Below are 21,002 nucleotides of genomic sequence, written 5' to 3'. Positions count from 1 at the left end.
CACCTTGCCCAATAATGGAAGATTTGAGACTAAATGTGCTATATATATCTATATATATAATTTCAGCCTGACATCAGTAACCTGAAACCAGAACAATTTAGATGGCAATTGTCACTTGGACTGAAAACTTATGTTTAGCTGACAATCTCCAGTAATTAGTGCAACAACACGTGATCATGTTTAGGTGGAGAGAAAAGAACTGAGGAAATGCAAATTGCCCATTTTTCATATTTATGTATGTGCATATAAATGCTTTATCATACAACCTAAATCCCAGTCTACCACATCCACATGGTTAAGCCAGTGAAATATTAAAATAGTGACTTGGGTGTATGACTCCATTGGTGGCACACTGTTTCCACTCTCTGTATGTCATAATCTTCTGTTTTATGTTCTGGTGTAAGATAACCGAAATGCATCACTTTAAAACACGCAGACATCAGGGAGGAGAATTAGCCCAAATTGCCAGCCATATTTCATCCTGAATTTGTTGCTCTAAGATGGTTTCCTATGTTGTAATATATTTCATTTTAGAAGGTTGCATATGATGGAGCAGCAAATTATAAAGTGATGGAGTACGACTTTTCACCAAGCCTCTGGAATAATCAAGAAGTATTTCTATTCAAGTGAGTGATCTTGTTACTTCTGAAATGTTCAGTTTTGTTTAAAAAGAATTATTCAAGCAAAGGCAACTTACCAACAATATCAAATTATTTCAGTATGAGTCCTTGAAGTAATTAATAGCAGGAGCGATCCATAAGAAGAAATGACCCCATTGATATTGCTTTTTAAGCTGTAGATAGAATCAGGTCCAAGGACAAATGCTTGGAGACAAAGTTTCCCCTTTTTCAGATTCCTGGGATTGGGTGAGTAAACTACAATTTATTTATATCTTTTTAAAGATAATGAATACAGTACACCGATTTCCTGAAGTATCAATAATAAAACAAAACAATAAACCATTATGTAACAAAATGCTACTGTGTAAAAAATAACCAGCAAGATAAAACACAACCTAGGAGCAAAATACGTAACAGCTTAGCACAGCAGCATTAAACATTATCAATAAAATCAGGAGCTGAATAACAGCTAAAGCAATGCTTTAAAGACCAATGAATCTTCTGAAACGAAGGGTCTCTGTCATCTTGCAAAACTCCATAAGTGGTGAGGTGCCAGTACAATGTACAAAAGTCCCATTCTGTGAGCACAGTTCTGCTCATGCCTTTCCAGGTCCAAACCACAGAACTTAAATTCCTGCAAAATCCTTGTCAAAGTTTGTTTTTTTACTCAAATGCAAGATTGTGTGGGGAGACCAGTGTAGAGGCAACTCTCTACAATGATGTTTGGGCATCTATGTTCTGTGATAGTTTAGCTGTCTTTACATCAGTATTAGGGACACGGGTGGCGCTGTGGATTAAACCACAGAGCCTAGGACTTGTCGATCAGAAGGTCGGTGGTTCGAATCCCCACAATGGGGTGAGCTCCTGTTACTCGGTCCCTGCTCCTGCCAACCTAGCAGTTTGAAAGCACGTCAAAGTGCAAGTAGATAAATAGGTAACGCTCTGGCGGGAAGGTAAACGGCGTTCCCATGCGCTGCTCTGGTTCACCAGAAGCGGCTTAGTCATGCTGGCCACATGACCCGGAAGCTGTACGCCAGCTCCCTTGGCCAATAAAGCGAGATGAGCGCTGCAACCCCAGAGTCGGTCACGACTGGACCTAATGGTCAGGGGTCCCTTTACCTTTATTACATCAGTATTACCATTACCATTACCATTACCATTAACAGGTAATAGGAATGTTTGAAGCTGCCTTATACAGAATAAAACCATTGGTCCACCTAGTCCAGTATTGCTGACTGGCAACAGCTTCCCAGAGTTTCAGATAGAATCTCTCCCAATCCTATCTGGAGATGCCAGCGTCCTTCTGCATGCCAAGCATGAGCTGTACCACCAACTAAAGACCTTTTCCAACAGGATATCAGGAAAAGGCCCAGTACATCTGGCTCCTTCTGTCTCTAGAACTGCTGTTGCTGCTATTCCTAGTAAGTATCACCTCCACAATCCCATTCCATTGTATCCCTACTTTTCTATAGTATTCTGGCTGGCAGTGAAACTCCTTTATGCCTGATCCTCTGAGCCTTTGCCTCAACAAATTAGGAAGCAGGATCAGCCCCTTGGGCTGTTGTTATTTTATTTTTTTAAGGCATGCATATTGAAAACTTAGACTTTGATATATTGTTAAAATGAAATAACCTAACTAGTCACTGTAACTGTGTTCTTCTATTATAGGAAGTTAATTATTTAAATTGCTTAACAATATGTGAACAACCCACTTAATGAAAACATCATGTTATGAGAAAATGTGCAATCCAACACATTTGCCTTTGTTTTATGCAGAAGTGAATTATAGCTCTAATTAGATTGTTAACTCAAATAGATTTGAGTGCAGGGTTGCGGGGTGGCAAAAGTTGAAGGGGCTTAAATGAAAGTGCAGGAATGCTATGAATTAGAGGCCAATTTTCAATATTCCTGTTGTGGTAACCGATACTTTTATTCAAAGGGAAAAAATAATGACAACAATAGCTAGTTTAAATTATCCTTCTCGTATTTCGAGGTTAAGAGAACGAGTCATGACTTGGGATCCCACAGTTCAATTCTTAGCTCAGCTATGAATCTGTGGTCTTAGGCAAGATACTTCCTGCCCTCCCCCAAATTTAATAGAGAGATTCTTATGACATTGTTCTTTTCTGTTTTGTAACCTGTCCTGGAACTTTTTGGTAAGAAATACATTTAATAAATAAAATAATGAAGCTATATAAAGACCAGTGCTTTTTAAAAAAAAAAAAATGTTTAGGTGCACTCTCATTTTCCTACTCCTATCGAAATACTGCCCCTCAATGAGGCCAAACTTAGATTCACAAATTGCTTAGAGGCATGCATACCCCTGCGTACCCCTAGAAAAAAAATCACTGATAAAGACTGTATAGATTAAAGAGTATTATAATGCTCTCCTACTTTGCAGTTGGTATTTATGGTTTTAGGGTCCAACATGCAACAGAAATGTCACAGACTGAACTGCCTCTCCTCACATGAACCATCTGAAGCCCTTCTTTCTTCGCCTCCTCCATGAGGCATCTGGAAGGTGGCAACATGAAAACAGGCCTGTTCTGTGGTGGCTCCCTGTTTGTGGAATGCACTCCCCAGGGAAGCTCGCATTGCCCCTTCGTTATATATCTTTAGACACCAGGTGAAAACATTCCTCTTCACCCAGGCCTTTGGCTAATTAACCAATGGCCTTTTAAACGGGGGGGGGGGGGTATTGTTTTTGTTTGTTACCACGTTCCGTATTTTTGTGTTTTTATATGGTAAACTGTCTTTTGATCCTCGGGTGATGGGCATTATAGTAATTTAATTAATGAATTATTAATATATGGGAGATATCATTATTCCATAATAATGCAATAATGACCGCTCCCCACATCAAATGGGGGGAGCTGTTTGTGTGGTCACGTGCAGCCCGTCCCCCATCCTACATGATATTCCCGGCAATGCAGCTCAGCTTCGCCTTCCCAAACTGGATACCTGGAGGTTCCCACCTAACCTCACACAATTAACCAATCCCAGCTGGGGAGGCGTTGCCAGGGGAGTTGACCAGGTAAGGATTGGGACCGCCCTGCACACACAATAGAGGGTGGAACTTGATGGTGATGGAAGCAGTAGTTCAATGTCATCTGGAGAGGCAAAGGCTTTATATATTTTAATGTTCTGTATATTTTCATCTCATTATTTACACTTTTAAAAGAATTCTGAATGTAAGCAATGGCTTTAATAAATCAGTCTTGGTCTACTTTGACTAGGGTTACAAATTCTTCACAGAAGGAGTAGTCCCACTATGACTCACTGGAGTCTGCAAGATTGCAGAGAGATGAGAGATGTAGTCATGGTCTCCCCAGATGGGCAGATGTTAGGTCATCTCTGTAAGAGTGCCCTCATGCTTGTAGAACCTAAGGGACTTGAAGTAAGATTTATCATCTTCACCTTTCTGGGAAATCACTATGTTTGGAGTAACGGTGGGCTTTATTTCCAAACAAGTGTAGTTAGAATCACAATCAACCTAACAAAAGGCTAGAAGGAAAGTCATAGTATTGATTTAAGTGAAGCTTATCTCCTAGCCCCTGCTGCTCTATGGGCCTCACTGCCCCACTGTTCCCTTGGGACTCCTCTGACCTTTCCTCCTCCTGGGTTTCTCCCGGGAATCGTCGCCGTATCTGGTCGCAGTGGCGGCGCCAGCATTGCCCTCCATCCGTTAGCACCTCGTACGACACAGGGCCAGTGACCCTGGTGACTGTGGCGGGTACCCATGCTGGGCCTGCCCCAAAATTCTTTGCGTACACTGGGTCCTGGGCCTCGAAGGTCCGGGGGTTCCTGCCTTCCCCCACCACTACCTCATCCTGAGCTCTATCGGGGTGAAGGCGGTCCAATCTGATTGCAAGGCGCCGACCCATTAGTAGTTCAGCGGGGCTCCGGCCAGTCGTTGAGCTGGGGGTGCTGTGCTGTGCTAGGAGGAATGTGGCAAGGCGGTACTCCCAATCCCCTTGCGTCATGCGGCGAAGGGTGTCCTTGGTGGTCCGCACCATGCGTTCTGCTTGGCCATTGGTGGCAGGGTGGAATGGCGCCGAACGGATGTGGCGGATGGCGTTCTGCGCTGTGAAGGTTTGGAATTCTCCTGACGTAAATGCAGTCCCGTTGTCTGAGACGAGAGTGTCAGGGAGCCCGTGGGTTGCAAACAGCCTGCGTAGTACCCGGATGGCTGCGGACGTAGAAGTGGACGGTACCAGTGCGACTTCCAGCCATTTGGTGTAGGAGTCCACCACTATGAAGAATGTTTTCCCCTGAAAGGGGCCAGCGAAGTCCACATGCAGGCGTGACCATGGTGCTCGGGCGGACTCCCAGGACTGGACTGGGGCCCTTGGGGGATCTGGGCGGGATTCTTGGCAGGCCTGGCAGTGTTTGACCCAGGCCTCTATCTCTCCGTCGATCCCCGGCCACCACACATAACTCCTGGCAAGGGCCTTCATTCTTACTACCCCTGGGTGTGTCTCATGTAGGGCTGTGAGGACCCTTTTGCGGAGGGGCTGGGGAACAACGACCCTGCTTCCCCATAAAAGGCACCCCTTGTGAGCCGACAGTTCATGTTTGCGGGTTGTGTAGCCAGCGAATTCTGGCCCAGGCCTGCTGCTGGGCCATCCCCTCCACACCCAGTCCAGGACCCGGGAGATGACCCTATCTTTCTTGGAGTGGTGTGCCACTTCTTGTGCCTGAATGGGGCGGTCGGGAAGCAGCTCCAGGCTCATAACCTCTTGTGCAGGTGCTGGGTCGGGGCCTGTTTCTGGTAGTGGTAGCCTGCTGAGGGCGTCCGCATGGCCCATCGCCTTCCCCGGGCGGTGAATCAGCGCATACTGGTAGCTGGCAAGGAAAATTGACCACCTGAGGACACGAGGAGACAGCACTTGGGGGGTCTGCTTTTCGGGGGCAAACAAGCCAAGCAACGGTTTGTGGTCAGTCACCACGGTGAAGGGCCGCCCGTACAAGAAATCATGGAATTTTTTTACTCCCTTCACAATTGCCAGACCCTCCTTGTCGATTTGTGAGTAGTTCCGCTCGGTTGCGTTGAGTGTCTGGGAAAAGTATGCTACCGGTACCTCTCTCCCATCCGGGAGTTGGTGTCCCAGAACAGCGCCAATGCCATAGGGCGAGGCGTCGCATGCTAGCACCACCGGCAGCCTCTCGTCGAAGTGTGCCAAGACCGAGTTTGAGACAAGCAGGTCCTTGACTGCCTGGAATGCAGCCTCCTGGCGCTGGCCCCACACCCAAGGGGCCCGCTTGTCCAGGAGTCTGTGTAGGGGCTCCGCTACCGCCGCCTTGTGGGGAAGGAAGGAATGGTAAAAGTTCAATAGTCCCAAGAAGGCCTGAAGTTCAGTCTTGCTCTTGGGCGCTGGGGCATCACAAATGGCCCGTACCTTGTCCCCAGTCGGGTGGACCCCTTCTGCGTCCACCATAAATCCCAGAAAGTCCACCTGAGGCGCTCCTAGTAGACATTTTTCCCGCTTCACCTTGAGACCCGCTGTCTGGAAACGGTGCAGAACGGTGCGGAGGCGGTCCTCAAACTCCTCTGGTGTGGGCCCGGCAATCAACACATCATCGAAGAAGGGGGTGACGCCAGGAATCCCTTTAAGGAGCGAGTCCATTAGATTCTGGAATATGCCTGGTGCCACGCTGACACCGAATTGCAGCCGCTTTACCCTGAACGCTCCTCTGTGCGTCACAATTGTCTGTGCCTCTGCTGTGGCCTCATCTACTGGCAGCTGTTGATATGCTTGGGCCAAGTCCAGCTTGCCAAAAATTTTCGACCCAGCCAGGGTAGCAAGGACATGGCTGACCACTGGCACTGGGTATGCATGGGCCGTGAGGGCCTTGTTTATAGTACATTTGTAGTCTGCGCAGATGCGGACCGAACCATTAGGCTTGACGGGTGTGACGATTGGGGTTTCCCAGGGGGCATTAGGCACCGGCTCCAGCACTCCTTGCTCCACTAGCCGGTCCAATTCCTCGTCTATACGTGGTTTCAGGGCGAACGGGACCCGGCGGGCCTTGAGCCTGACTGGTCGTACTGCGGGGTCAAGCTGTAGAGCAATGGGGGGGCCCGTATACTGTCCCAATTTCCCATCGAAAACCCCTGGAAATTCCTTGCATATAGCGTCCACATCCACTTGTAAGGTAGTGTGGTTCACTCCGGTGATGGCTAGTCCCAGTGGTCCAAACCATGCCAATCCCAGTAAGCTAATGTAGGGGCCCTTGACCACAAGCAAGTCCAGTTGCCGCGTCCGCCCTCGGTATTGCACCCTGAAGGTCCCCACCCCCATTGTGGGGACCTTACGTTTCTGGAAGTCCCGGAGGGTGAATGGGGCCGGCCTGAGTTTGGGACCCCCAGTAGGACACAGTTTCCTTAAGGTCCTTGCCGAGATTATGGATAGATTTGAACCCGTGTCAAGCTCCATGCGGCATGGGGCCCCCTCTATCCGTACCTCTACATAAATTTTCTCTATGTTGGGGTAGGGCAACTGGTATACCTGGAAGTCCGTGAGCTCCGTCGAGTTGCCTTGGTGCGTTGGGCCCCGGGACCTGGGGCTCTTGGATTGGTCATCTGATGCCTGGCGTCGGGTGGGCCGAGCCCGACACACCCGGGCGATGTGTCCCAATTTTCTGCACTGCCTGCACTCTGCATTGCGGAAACGGCAGGTCCTCCTCTCGTGAGTTTCCCCGCAGCTTGCGCAGTTCCCTCCTTCTCGTCGAGGCAGCTGTGGTATGTGGGCTGCTTGAGTGCGCTGCTGTACTCGGTGCACCTCCTCCCTGTCAGATCCTGAGTCGTCGGTGAGGTCTTCGTGGTGGACCCTCGGTTGGGATGGCAGGCTCGGCCGTGCCTCTTGCGTCGACCTCTTGGCAGCTTCCGTTGCCAGGGCCTCCTCCAGAGCGACCTGGAACGTTAGGTCCTTCTTAGCGTAGAGTCGTTGTTGCAGTTTCTCATCCCTCAGGCCACCGACGAGGCGGTCACGAAGCATGTTCTCCAGCTCTGAGAAGTTGCAGAACCGGGCGGCTTGGCGGAGAGAGGTCACAAACCCAGTTATGGTTTCCCCAGGGGCTTGCCGCTTTGCATAGAAGGCATTTCGACGAGCCACCACTGAGGGTTGCGGCGAAAAGTGCCCCTTCAGCTGTTCCATTATTGTTTTGTATGGAACAGTAGCGACGTCTTCAGGCGCAAGGAGAGCCCGGGCGATTTCAAACGTCTCCTCTCCGCAGACGCTGAAGAATATTGCCCTCTTCTTGGCGTCTTCTTCATCGGTGATCCCTTTGGCTTCGAGGAGGAAGGTGAAACGGGAGGCGTACGCTTCCCAGTCTCCCGTTGCTGGGTTGAACGGCGAGAAGCTGCTGTCGGTTGCCATTCTGAGTTCCTTGGGTCCCGGAGCTGAAGCCTGGATACACGGTGCGAGGCAGCGGTGCGGCAGGTGGCGGTGCTGCGGTGCTGTGTGTGGCAGTCAGCTCAGCGGGATCCCACCTTCGTCGCCAGTGAAATATACTCAGAGTCGCAAAGTGCTCTCATGCTCTTTATTCAGCTCATAGTGGTGAGGAGGAATGAATGAAAGTCCCCTCAAGGTATCTGCTTTATATACATTATTTACACAATGGGCTGCACATGATTGGCTAATTCCGGAATTCTACTGTAAGCCAATCAGGTTGTGGATTCACTTAAATCTGGAGCATGATTGGGTGGTTCCTGCCAACCAATCATACTGCTGCATTGTTCTAGGACCAATCCGACTGCTGCATTCTGAATCCTATTGTTCTAGGACCAATCAGACTGCTGCCTTTTGGATCCTATTGTTCTAGGACCAATCAGACTGCTGCAGTTTGGATCCTATTCGACTCAGTACATAACAAGATTGGAGAAGAAAACATACGCAAATTAAATCCTGACAAGATGGAGGCACTGTTGATGGGCAGTTCCTGCATTCAGGAAGTAGGAAGATGACCTTTTCTGGACTGGATCACACTGCCCTTGAAGGAGAAGTTGTATGGCTTGGAGGTGCTCCCAGATCAGGTTTCCTCAATTTTGGCCCTCCAGATATTTTTGGCCTACAACTCCCATGATCCCTAGCTAGCAGGACCAGTGGTCAGGGATGATGAGAATCATAGTCTCAAAACATCTGGAAGGCCGAGGTTGAGGAAGCCTCTCCTAGATCCATCACTGGAGGCTTGGGGGGGGCTTAGTGGCTAGGAGTGCCAACTTCCATCTACAGCTGGTTCATCAGTTATGGCTGTTACTGGATTAAGATAAATTTGCCAGAGTGATTTAAGTTCTGGTAGGATTGCTTTTGGTCCCAAGGCAGCAATCCTCTACCTACTTACCTGGAATTAAACTCAGTGGGTTTTACCATCTGAGTAGGCATGTATAGGGTTGTACAGTAAGAATATTAAATAAAACAAAAATGTAGAATATCTTGCATTTATTCACAAATTAAGTCAGCAGGAATTTCATCAGGAACAGTGAGAACAGAGAAATCTCTTGTGTTTGGCATTGCATTTGATATGGGTGATATTAATGATGACTACTCACAAAGAAATTAATTCTCAACATTTACTGATAATTCTTGGCTATATGCCATATTTTCAATTTATCTGACATCCATTTTCCTAATGGATTAACCCTTGCAAAAAGTTACTGTTCACTGCATTTCTCCTTGAGTACATTAGGAACTGAATATTTATTTTGAGCCATGGGAATTTGCATTACAAAAGACTAGGTTGTTCTATATAATTTTTTAAGATGGCCAAAATCTAAAGAGGCAGAACAAGCTTTTAAATGTTTTCTATATGCATGAAGGGATGGTCAGAGAACATTTTGCTTAAATGTTAAAAAAAAATTATTATGAGATTCTGAATAAAAGGTTGGGTACAAAAAATGAAATTGGTCTTTTGACAACTACAAGTTATCAGCAAGCATTTATAAAGATGAATTTAATGATTTGATGAATCATTTGAAGAGGATTACAACCCAATTCTATGCATGTTTACTCAGTGATCCCCACTTTGTTCAGTGATAATTAAGGAAGTGAGCGTAAGATTACAGATAGAACATATTCCAGAACCCATTAACATCAATGAATCTGGGTTAAAGCCAAATTAAGATGCGATCCTAAGCATATTTGCATGGGAGAAAGATGTATTTCTCAGTAGTATTTACTTCCAGCCATCCAGTGCAGTTTTCGACGTAAACAAAAACTCAGCAGTCCAACTGTGCTGCTTCGCATGCACATTGTAGATTTTGATCAATAATAGCTGGTCTGTTCAGTTCCTAGGGTTTTTAAACCGCTTTGAGGGTTTTGTTTTGTTTTACAATCAAGTGGCATATAAATTTTTACAAAATAAATAATAATTAGATTTAATGAAGAATGGCTTTATGTGTGATAATTCAGGGGCGTATCTATTTCCCAGCTGCTTCTTAACCACACTCACAGCTGAAATGTGCTCTACATTCATATCAAGGGATATGCAACAGAGCGATACTGCACCAGAAACCTACTGTTGCTTCAGTTGCTAATAAGCAGTATTTCACTTCCAGTATGATTATTACTAATCCACACCAGTTCTGGAGTCAATCCAAACTTCTAATTGGCAGCAGCAGAGTTGGATGGAGCAGTGTGGGCTGTGCTGTTTTCACCACTTGCTCTGGCCAGCGCAGGATTGGGGGCTGGCCTAAATACCATTTTACTACACCAGGTCCCCAGACTGGTGCACCAAGGCAGCCCAGATCAGGCCTGTTGCCATCGTGGATGAGAGTGCTGTCAGCAGGGTGACGGGAGGTTGGGTGCAGGAAACTGACTTGTGCACAGCACTGCAGAGATAATTATGTGGTGGGAATAAACTGGAACTTGATCGTGCCCGTTGCATTTTAAAATACGGCTGCAACATCCATACCATTTCATTTTTCATTTTGGGGGCGGATAAAACTTGTGTTTCCATTTAGCCTGCTATTTACCCAGTTCTGGCAATTCCTGTTACGATTGAAGTCAAAAAGGTGGCACAAGTTAACATTTCCATGAGCGGCATATTTCTGGAATAAAATGCCCAAGGCCACATAATAATGTTGTAATCAATTAACATTGATGCATAATTCAGCACAGCTGTGAATCTGGGAGCCTTAGTATTTCATTAGGCCCAGTTTATTAAGTGTGACAAAATTTGAGATTAGCATACATTTTGTTGCTTTCTTGATGCTGATGTTTTGATCTCCCCCTCTTCCCATGTATACATTTTGTCAGTGCTATTATATTGAGTGGGACTGGTGACATGCTTCTAAGGCATTTTAGAAAGTATATATCTTACTTTGCACTGTGCAGTTCCCAAATGGAACAATATTGAGAAAAGGGAGTACCCTGTCCGGGGCGAGCTGGGACATAAAGAGTCCTAGAGAGCCAGGGAGGTAAGACTTCACAGGATCCAGCAGTCCAGGGTGGAATAAAGTCTAGGGCAAAAGCAAAATGGGACTGGATCCAGAAGCACTTGAGTGAATGGGCAGGAATCACAGAATCATAGAATTGTAGAGTTGGGAGTGACCATAAGGGTTATCTAGTATGACCCCCTTTTGTCTGACCCACAACTCTGAGAATAAGAGTCTCATGCTCTACCCAGCATGATATAGGCACAGAAACATTGACCCAGGGTGGCAGGGTCAATCCATACACTCATATCAGAGGCTGCAAAGTTATGAAATGTCTTTACCAACATATTATCATGGGGTGAGGCATTTATTTGGATCTGAAAAATTGTTTGTATTAGATGCAATGCTAGGATGGACACTACTGGATGCATTCATGCAGAAAACAGTATGAAACCTGTAGAGTGACACCCAACACCCCTAGTACATGATTTAGGTGGTCCTTATATTTGGGAAGTGGGTGGCACTGTGGGTTAAACCACAGAGCCTAGGGCTTGCCAATCAGAAGGTTTGAATCCCCGTGACGGGGTGAGCTCCCGTTGCTCGGTCCCTGCTCCTGCCAACCTAGCAGTTTGAAAGCACAACAAAGTGCAAGTAGATAAATACCACTCCAGCGGGAAGGTAAACGGCTTTTCCGTGCCTTGCTCTGGTTCGCCAGAAGTGGCTTAGTCATGCTGGCCACATGACCTGGAAGCTCTACGCCAGCTCCCTCGGCCAATAAAGCAAGATGAGTGCCGCAACCCCAGAGTCGTCCACAACTGGACCTAATGGTCAGGGGTCCCTTTATCTTTACCTTTATATTTAGGAGGTCGCGTTTATGTCCTGCAGCCAACACTGCAAGGCCAGCACCAGGCTTGAGTGGGCACAGCGTAGTGCTGTGGATGGGCTCCCTGGAATAACTGGACCCTGCATGTGACCTGGCCTTGCTCATTGGCATGTAAGCTATAATGGAATGGGAGCTGAGTGGCTGCGTAAGTCAAATCAGTGCCAAGAGCCAGCTATGTTTCATCCACAGCAATGCCGCGCTCAGCATCCAAATTCTGGGCATTGCATTGTGGGAGATGAAGCCCAGTGACTGCCATCCCATTACACTGGGTGAGCCCTTCCGCAGCATGTGGTAGAAGCTGCAGTGCCCCAAGGACCAGGGACTGTGCTGCCAGGTGGCCCAAGTAGTGGTGGTCACTAGCAACAATGCTAGGGCATGGGCTGAGGCCAGGTGACCGCTCTGTTGGGCCCTGCTGGAGTGTCTAGACCCCAGGAGCTGCCTACGTTTGCTGGGTGCTGACACCAGGTCTGTAACGCCATGCAAATGGTGGATGTCCCAGTGCAGAATAGGCTGGCAATGCACTCCTTTTGGTCTCAAAACCTAAGGGGAAAGGATCCCTCCCCTTCTATTACTATGTCATGGAGTATTTCCCCCCCAAATACATATTGATTTTTAAAATTTAAAATATCACAGTAAAAATATCAGTTTTGTATATCACTTTACTAACAAGTCTCCTCAGTAAATAAAGTTTATTCTCTAATTTGGTTGTTTAGTGGGAAGTGTTATGTACCTTTGCTGCTAAGCAAGGAAATGAAATGCTGAAATATATTAATATAAGGGGAACCATGTGTTGGACCCAATTTTATTTTAACAAATTTCCTCTTGGAAATCCTGAATGAGCACGCAGCCTGGGCAGCTTGGTAATCTTTTATTCACTTCTGAGTGATTTATCCATTTGGAAAGGTAGCTAATGAATTGCTTAGATGAGGACATTAAAAAGTAAAATACTTAATAGCAGGCCATATAATTAAGTTGGTAACAATCATTGCTGTAGGTTTCAAGCTGAGAGCCAATCAAATCTCATAGCTTTAGAAAGAGGACAGATGCTTCAAACAGTCATGATGATTTTGTAGACAGAAGTTTACCGCTTAATTCATTTGTAAAGTAATGCCTGGTATGAATCCATAGGAGATGTAGAGAGCAATCCTGTCTCTGAATTACTTCTGGATGGCAGTAGGCTTGTTATTGATTTAACTGAGCACTGGCAGAATGCAATAGATCCGGTGTGGTGAATTTGTGGCTCTCTAGATGTTGTTGGAACCTGCTCAAATAGCTCCAACCCAGCATGACCAACGGACACGGATGATGGGAACTCTAGTTCAGCAAAGCCAAGGGTTCCCCATCTCTGCAATAGACCATACACTGTAGTGCATATATGCTGGCATATCACTACTGTTCAGATTCTTTCAGATATTCAAGTGGTCTAGGATCAAAACTATGAAGCATGTGATTGACTTCAGTTTAGCTAAATTCCAGGGTTGCTGGTTTTTTTTTTTTTTTGTGTCCTGTGTTTGAACCAAGGGCCCCAGATTTATAAACAGTGCCTCCAGTTCGTCTGTTTCCTTTTAGAGTTGCCACTTTTCCATACAGAAACAGCTCCTTCACTACTTCTGGATCTACGTTGGAAACGGCACATGTGTGAGCCCATCTACAGTATTCCATATTCACACTACTTTTTAGAGGATTTGAAAAGGCCGTAAGAGTTTAAACAATGGGGGGAATGGGACTTGCCACCCTGCTTTGTGCCTCTGTCCAATGCAAAAGGTGGTAAAGTCATGATTGCTTGTCTTCACTATTTATTGCTTTGGATGTATTATAAAGTGGGTATAATAAAGAGAAAAGTGTAGATCTTGAACCCCACCAATAGGAAAAAGGGGGGAGGGTTTTGCAAATAAGTCACAGCAGACGTTCATTGGTTGCTTTGTGGTCCAGGTACAAGAAGGCAAGTCAGAAAAACTCCATGGGATGGCACTGCTTGAACACTGCTCTGCCTTATCTGGGCATTGGGCCATTTCTTATATTGCCCCATAGTCTCTGCATTTAGAACTGATTTAATTTTTCTCTCCGTACATCTGTTAGCAACTAATCAAGCCTCTGTATCTATTTCATGCACTGGTTGGTTGTTCCTGTATATAAAATATCTAATTCTCGTGTAGACCAGTTTCAGAAGAAGAAAATATACCCTTTGGCCTTGTTCCTTGCCACTTGCAGCTGCAATCTGGAGGGCTTGGCCTTGTGTTGTCATTTTACTTCATCTACCCCATTTTTATTTTACCTCAGACAGCCTTCTTTATAAGTAAACACTTGTCCACATTTCAGCATTATTTAGCTGTTTATCCCCTCCCTTCCACATTAAAATTATACTGGAGTAGTCTACACCCACACATCCTTGAATCTGTATATGAAGAGAAACTTTAGTCTTCTCTTTCCATGTTTGTGGCTGCCTTTTAATTTGGAGCGCACTGGGTGCAGGGTAAACGGGAGGGTATACACAGCCTGAGTGTACTTATTTTTATTATATTGAGTACTTCAGTACTGTATTGCATTGGGTTTATGCAAAATTCAGTCACTTAAAAAACAAGAAGCAAATGCCAATGTTTAATCTCCCAATTAAATTCTTAACTTTACTGCAATAACAACTTCAGGAAGCAATCAGTGAAGCGGCTGCTAATGCGGAGAGCCAGAAGCATCACATCTAATGCATTCATATACATAGTTTGTGAAGAGCAAGCAAAATATTTAGACAAGGCTTAAAGGCAGCAGAAAGGGGAAAGGGGAAAGGATTCTACAATATCTGGTTCTACAATCAGATATTGAAGGTGAGAGATACAGAAAAGAAATGTATCCCTACAAATATCAGTCTTCCTCAGTGACAACTCTTCCCACTATAACTCAACCACCTATCTTATCTATCCTCACCTGCAGAAAGATCCCACTCTTTACCTCCTTAACAGATTTTCTGCAATAAAAGGAAATGTCATGGAAAAATCCAGGATAAGTTTTAATTTATCATGACTTTGTGTTGAGCCTGCTTAAAATTTTGTGAAGGAGTCATGGTGATTTGCACATTTAAAGCCTCACCTGGAAGCACTTTTAGATTCATTTTGTGTTTTCCACCACTTGTATTCCAGTTGTTGTCCCACGTACTTTCTTGCTTTTATTTCTATTGAATCAGTGGAAACAGCTACTCAGAAGGTCATCCCATCCACCAGAACAAGTAGTGCTTGAAACCTATTCAACTCTTTCAGGCTTTCTGCAGAGTCCTGCTCTGTGTCATGCCCTCGTTCCACTCACTGTGGGGTAACCAGTCTCATGTAACCAATATGCTTAAGTCCAATTAATGCATGAAGGGGTTAAGACCATAGAGTAAGTTGTTCTACCAGGCTTAGCTAGGTCACTCCTCCTCACCTTGGGAGGAAGGGTTACCAAGCCTTTGTTTTTACATTCTACCACATGAACCCTCCCGGCTCAGACCACATGGCTTAAGCAAGCCATCTCTGTGTTTCTATACAAACAATTCAGATACATTTACCATTTGGATCCTGAGTTTTACTGCTTGAGTTTTCTTACTGCTGTATGTAAAAGCACATGAATTGGACATTTGAACAGTTTGTAAGTAAGCCGTTTTTAACTTACCAAACATGTAGTCTCTTTCTGTGCTACAGTAAGTGGGAAATTTTGAAGCAAATTAGGGGATATATTAAAAGTCTACACTTTACTTTGCTGCTTATTTTGTGATTTTAAATCTCTGCTGGGGCTGTCTCACCAAAGAGTACTTGCCCCAAACCTGGAACTAGGCATCCAGGAATTCTCCTTTGTATAATACCTATATACTATTTTTTCCTGTTGACCAAATACAAAACCAACACTCACAACATCTGGGGTTGGACAACTTACATATGACCAGGCCATTGCACCAGGGCTTTGGAACTTCTTTCTACAGGGTACTTACTTGCTTTGTCGCTCCAGTGTGGTGTAGTGGTTAAGAGTGATAGACTCATAATCTGGGGAACCAGGTTCACATCTCCGCTCCTCCACATGCAGTTGGTGGGTGACTTTGAGCTAGTCACATTTCTTTGAAGTCTCTCAGCCCCACTCACCGCACAGAGTGTTTGTTGTGGGGGAGGAAAGGAGGGAGAAGGTTAGCCGCTTTGAGACTCCTTCGGGTAGTGATAAAGCAGGGTATCAAATCCAAACTACTACTACTACTACTACTACCCTTCTTCTTCTTCTTCTTCTTCTTCTTCTTCTTCTTCTTCTTCTTCTTCTTCTCCTGGACTTTCAGCGCTGTGTAAATATATTTTTCTTTTGGAGAGCTATTTTCCTTGTTTATTTCACTGGCTACATTTTGCATCCATCATTAGTTCTGTATAGGAAATCAGAGCCATTTTCCTAGGCAGAAAAGCCCCTGAGAGACTGGGTGGGTTTATTATTATTATTATTCTTTCAGTCATCTCCTCTCCATTTATGGTTATTGGCTGCGTTCCAAAGCACACCAGGTCCTTCCCTACCAGCTCCCTCCTCTTGATGGTTGCTAGATGAGCCCTCCTTTGCTGGCTTCAGGCTTTTTTGGCAACAGTATCTTAAAAAGCAGAGACATCACCTTGCCTTCAAAGGTCCGTATAGTTAAAGCTATGGTTTTCCCAGTAGTGATGTATGGAAGTGAGAGCTGGACCATAAAGAAGGCTGATCACCGAAGAATTGATGCTTTTGAATTATGGTGCTGGAGGAGACTCTTGAGAGTCCCATGGACTGCAAGAAGATCAAACCTCTCCATACTGAAGGAAATCAACCCTGAGTGCTCACTGGAAGGACAGATTGTGAAGCTGAGGCTCCAATACTTTGGCCACCTCATGAGAAGAGAAGACTCCCTGGAAAAGACCCTGATGTTGGGAAAGATGGAAGGCACAAGGAGAAGGGGACGACAGAGGACGAGATGGTTGGATAGTGTTCTTGAAGTTACCAGCATGAATTTGACCAAACTGCGGGAGGCAGTGGAAGACAGGAGTGCTTGGCGTGCTCTGGTCCATGGGGTCACGAAGAGTCGGACATGACTAAATGATTAAACAGCAACAAAAGTGCAGGGGTCCAGGCATGCTGTAAGTTTTCCAGGAAAACTGGTGCAGTTGTAACTCAGGCTTCTAATGTTACAGCAGGTTCCTTAGGTTTCCAATAGTACTAGAGGTGTCCACAAAGTCCTAGACCTCTTCCTCAGATAAAGTCCCCATGAATTATGGTTGGACTGAACTTTTGACATTCTGCAGTTATTGTCCCCCACCCCCGCTGCTGCTTCTGTTATTATTTTTTATTGTTTCTTAATGCATTTGATTTTGTATTTAATTTTTATTAGCAGCTTTGAAAGCTGCCAAAATAGGAAGGTGGGATAAAAGTGTTTTAGAATAATAATGACAGGAACAAATGATTGCAATTTTTTTTAAAAAATAAAAAATTGGCACTTGCTTTACTGACTTGCAAATATAATTAAGGTTTCTAAAGTACCCAAGTTGGGTGGGGGGAGTACTATGGAATGTAGTCCAGCAAGTATCAGTCACAACGTTTCATCATAATACAGAACTGCTTTCGACCAGATGAAATAATTTATTCTACATATGGGAGATAATATGCCAGAGGGGGAACAAATGGACCACATCGGTCAAATCTGTCACATGAAGTATAGAATTATAATAACCACATGTCTGTGTTGGGAGATGGAAGCATTCTAGGAAATAGTAATGGATTAGCTGGTGGGTGTGAGAGAGGGGAGGGATACGCTTGAGCAGCTGAAAGGAGGCTTGCTTAAAACAATTAATGAGAAACTGTCATGATAGTTAAGAGTGAATGTGATTACATCAGGGCTTTACATATTCTGCATTTATAGTGCAGGCAAACATCTGTGCCTAAAAATGACTCCGTTAAATAACCGAAGCAAAAGGAAGACGAAAAACTTCTCACTTTTTTTCCTTTTTTCTGTTTGGCATTATGGGATGAGTCCCGTCTTGACTGTATATATTATTAAACAGGGTGTGACTCAAACAACGAGCCTGATGCAAGCAAATATGCAAGCCAGGCTTTCACCTTCAAGGGTATACAGCTTTGGTTTTTAGAGGAAAAGACAAAGACATCTGCTGCAGTGAGGTTCTTGAGCTGTTGGCACAGAATCCTGCCCGTGAAACATTGTTTAATGTTGGCACCATGGATGGAAAAATCTGTCAGCTTTGTTTCGCTCAATGTCTCATTTTTTTTAAAAAATATTAAATCCGTTTCTCCACATTTCTGTATCAGCTTTTATTTTTGTTAAAAAAGTACTCATGGGGTTTTTCAGCCTATTTCTCCCAATATGCACATTTTAATACAGTTTTGTTTAGTACACCCAATGTAAGACATTTTTGCATCATTTTCAGTATTATATGCATCTGAAGGACCATCTTGCCCTGAGGGGAAGGGAGTGAAAAAAGATGTTTGGGGAATTGCCAGCATCTCATGGTGGCTCCTCCCTCCCCCAAATGTCACCACAGGGTGCCCTGAAGGGAGAAGAAAGGGGAAAAGGCTGGTGAGCTGTCACCATCCAGCTCCCAGAGTGACCTCTCCCTTCTCCCAGCTGCTACCACAGCAGTGTCTGGATGACCCACCTTGCCCTGAGGGGACTGAGAAGCAGCAGCAACAACTTCTTCCACACAAACAAGTTGTCTTCCCCATTTTATTGAACCTATATATATATATATATAGGCAATTCTTATATAGTAATAATAATAATAATTTATTATTTATACCGCACCCATCTGGCTGAGTTCCCCCAGCCATTCTGGGTGGCTCCCAATCGAGTATTAAAAACAATACAGCATTAAATATTAAAAACCTCCCTAAACAGGGCTGCCTTCAGATGTCTTTTAAAAATAGGATTGTTGCTTATTTCCTTGACATCTTATGGGAGGGCATTCCACAGGGCAGGTGCCACTACCGAGAAGGCCCTCTGCTTGGTTCCCTGTAACTTGGCTTCTCGTAATGAGGGAACCGCCAGAAGGCCCTCGGCGCTAGATCTCAGTGTCCGGGCTGAACGATGGGGGTGGAGATGCTTCTTCAGGTATACAGGTCCGAGGCCATTTAGGGCTTTAAAGGTCAGCACCAACACTTTGAATTGTGTTTGGAAACATACTGGAAATGTACTGGAAATGAATTCTTATCTTTGAAATGATGTTATGTACACTGCTTTGTCAGGTCTGCCTGAAAAGTGATAAGTAAATACCTCGGGTGGTAGTCAACTAAGTTTTACTTATAGTGTTCATTGCCCAAGACATTTTGACACCACAAAATGGTGTCTCTCCCCACCAGGAAAGAAGGGATGAGTGAAGATCTGTGTCAGGAACAAGTGCCGGGGGGGGGGGGTAAAGATCTGCATTGGGAGCAAGGGGCAGAGGGATTAAATCATCCATAAGCAACCACTGAAGTGAGAATCAAAGGCCATTGCGGGGGGAGAAGGGGCCTACTCTGAATCAAGCCAAGCAGCTGCAGAGCCACCATTTCCTCCCTAGGGGTGGGAAGAGACCAATAGCACCTCCTCTGTGCCGAGAGGCCGCTGTAGAGGTGGCTGTTGGGAAACACCAAGGCCGATGCCCCTCCCCCAACGCAGCGCCGCCCAGGAAGATTCATCACTCTTGTGTCCCATTGCGCTGATGTGACCCATATCCAAGGACATGAGCACACAACACTAGCAGAGTCCAAACAGAAGCTGAGCCTTGAGGTGTGGCATCTAAGCCTAAATTTATTATGTACAGAATCAAACGTAACACTACAAAGAAAACATGGCTCCTCTCTTTCTTTCTTCCACGGAGAGAAGGGGAAAGCAAAAGCAATACAGAACGGAACAGCGTATCTGAACTTCCGTTCCCATGACATCCAACACTGTGGAATGTAAACACAGGCGCGTGACAACAACAACGACACATCTGCAGCACGGAGGAATGAAATTCCGAACAGTGGCATGCGGGGGAGGCTGCCAAAGAGGCAGCAGATCCATCCCACAAGAAGTGTGCAGGAGCAGCAAGCAATGCATTCCTTGGAGGCCGAATCTACTGCCCTTGAGGGTTGCCCCTGTCCAGGGTGGTTGCCTCACCTTGCCTCATGGATGAGCCGGCCCTGATGCAACAACAGCAACTATCATTTATTCCAGCCACTCATTTGTCCCAGCCACTCTGGGCGGCTTCCAACACAAATAAAAACATAATAAATGCCAATAACATTCTACATGTTCCTTACAGTAGGTGTGCTGGATGGATAGATAGGTGCTTCTTCTTTTCAAAGGACCAAACTACTGGGTAGAAATCAGGAGAGCACTTGGCTCAGGCAGACAAGGGCAAAAAGAAAGGAACCTGAACCAGCCTGAAATGTTGTGAATCGTCCTGAGATCTACATATGAGCAGCAGTATATAAATTTAATAAATAAATAATGTTGGCTTTCTGCTGTGATTCAGTCTGTTCAGAGCTAATCAGAGATGTTTTGAAAAGAAACAAAAAACTAGATTGGGGTCAAAAGGTTTATTTGTTCAGAAAATTTATGAGCCACTCTTCAGCATGTAGGGCAACATATAGTTAACATTCCTTCCACTGAAGGAAACTCCTTCTGTGAGAAGAGGGGATCCTTTGGATCAACCCCCTATTCTCTTTTTATGGCATGACACTGGTTTCATAGCATAACACATGTAGCGCAGACAATCCCCAAACTTGTATATTTTTCTTCCAGCTATGTACTAATCATAATCTGCTCACACATTCCATGTTGATGTGATGTTACAGGACTTTCTGGCATTGGTTGTGGTCTCATTTAAAGCCTAGCTTTTTACATGCTTGCAGGGAAGACTCGAGCTCTGCCATTGAGCATGCGAATAAAGGTTAAAAGTTAATTCCTCCAAAACAACCAGAAGAGCCCCTTTGGGATTTCAACAGCACAGCATATTACCGGGCCTCTTTTTTAATCTGTTCAAACGGTACAGCAACAATGTGCAATTGGTATCCCATATTTCAGAATCAGGGGGCAGTGGTGCAGGACTTCCTCTCAAATAAATTTACTTGAGGAATTTTATTCCTATTTAAAATTTACTTTGGAGACGACACACCAGTGTTCACTGCA

The sequence above is a fragment of the Podarcis gaigeae genome (genome assembly GCF_964106915.1).
Source record: "Podarcis gaigeae genome assembly, chromosome: 10".
In the NCBI taxonomy this organism is placed as follows: domain Eukaryota; kingdom Metazoa; phylum Chordata; class Lepidosauria; order Squamata; family Lacertidae; genus Podarcis; species Podarcis gaigeae.
This window is presented reverse-complemented; position numbering follows the sequence as displayed.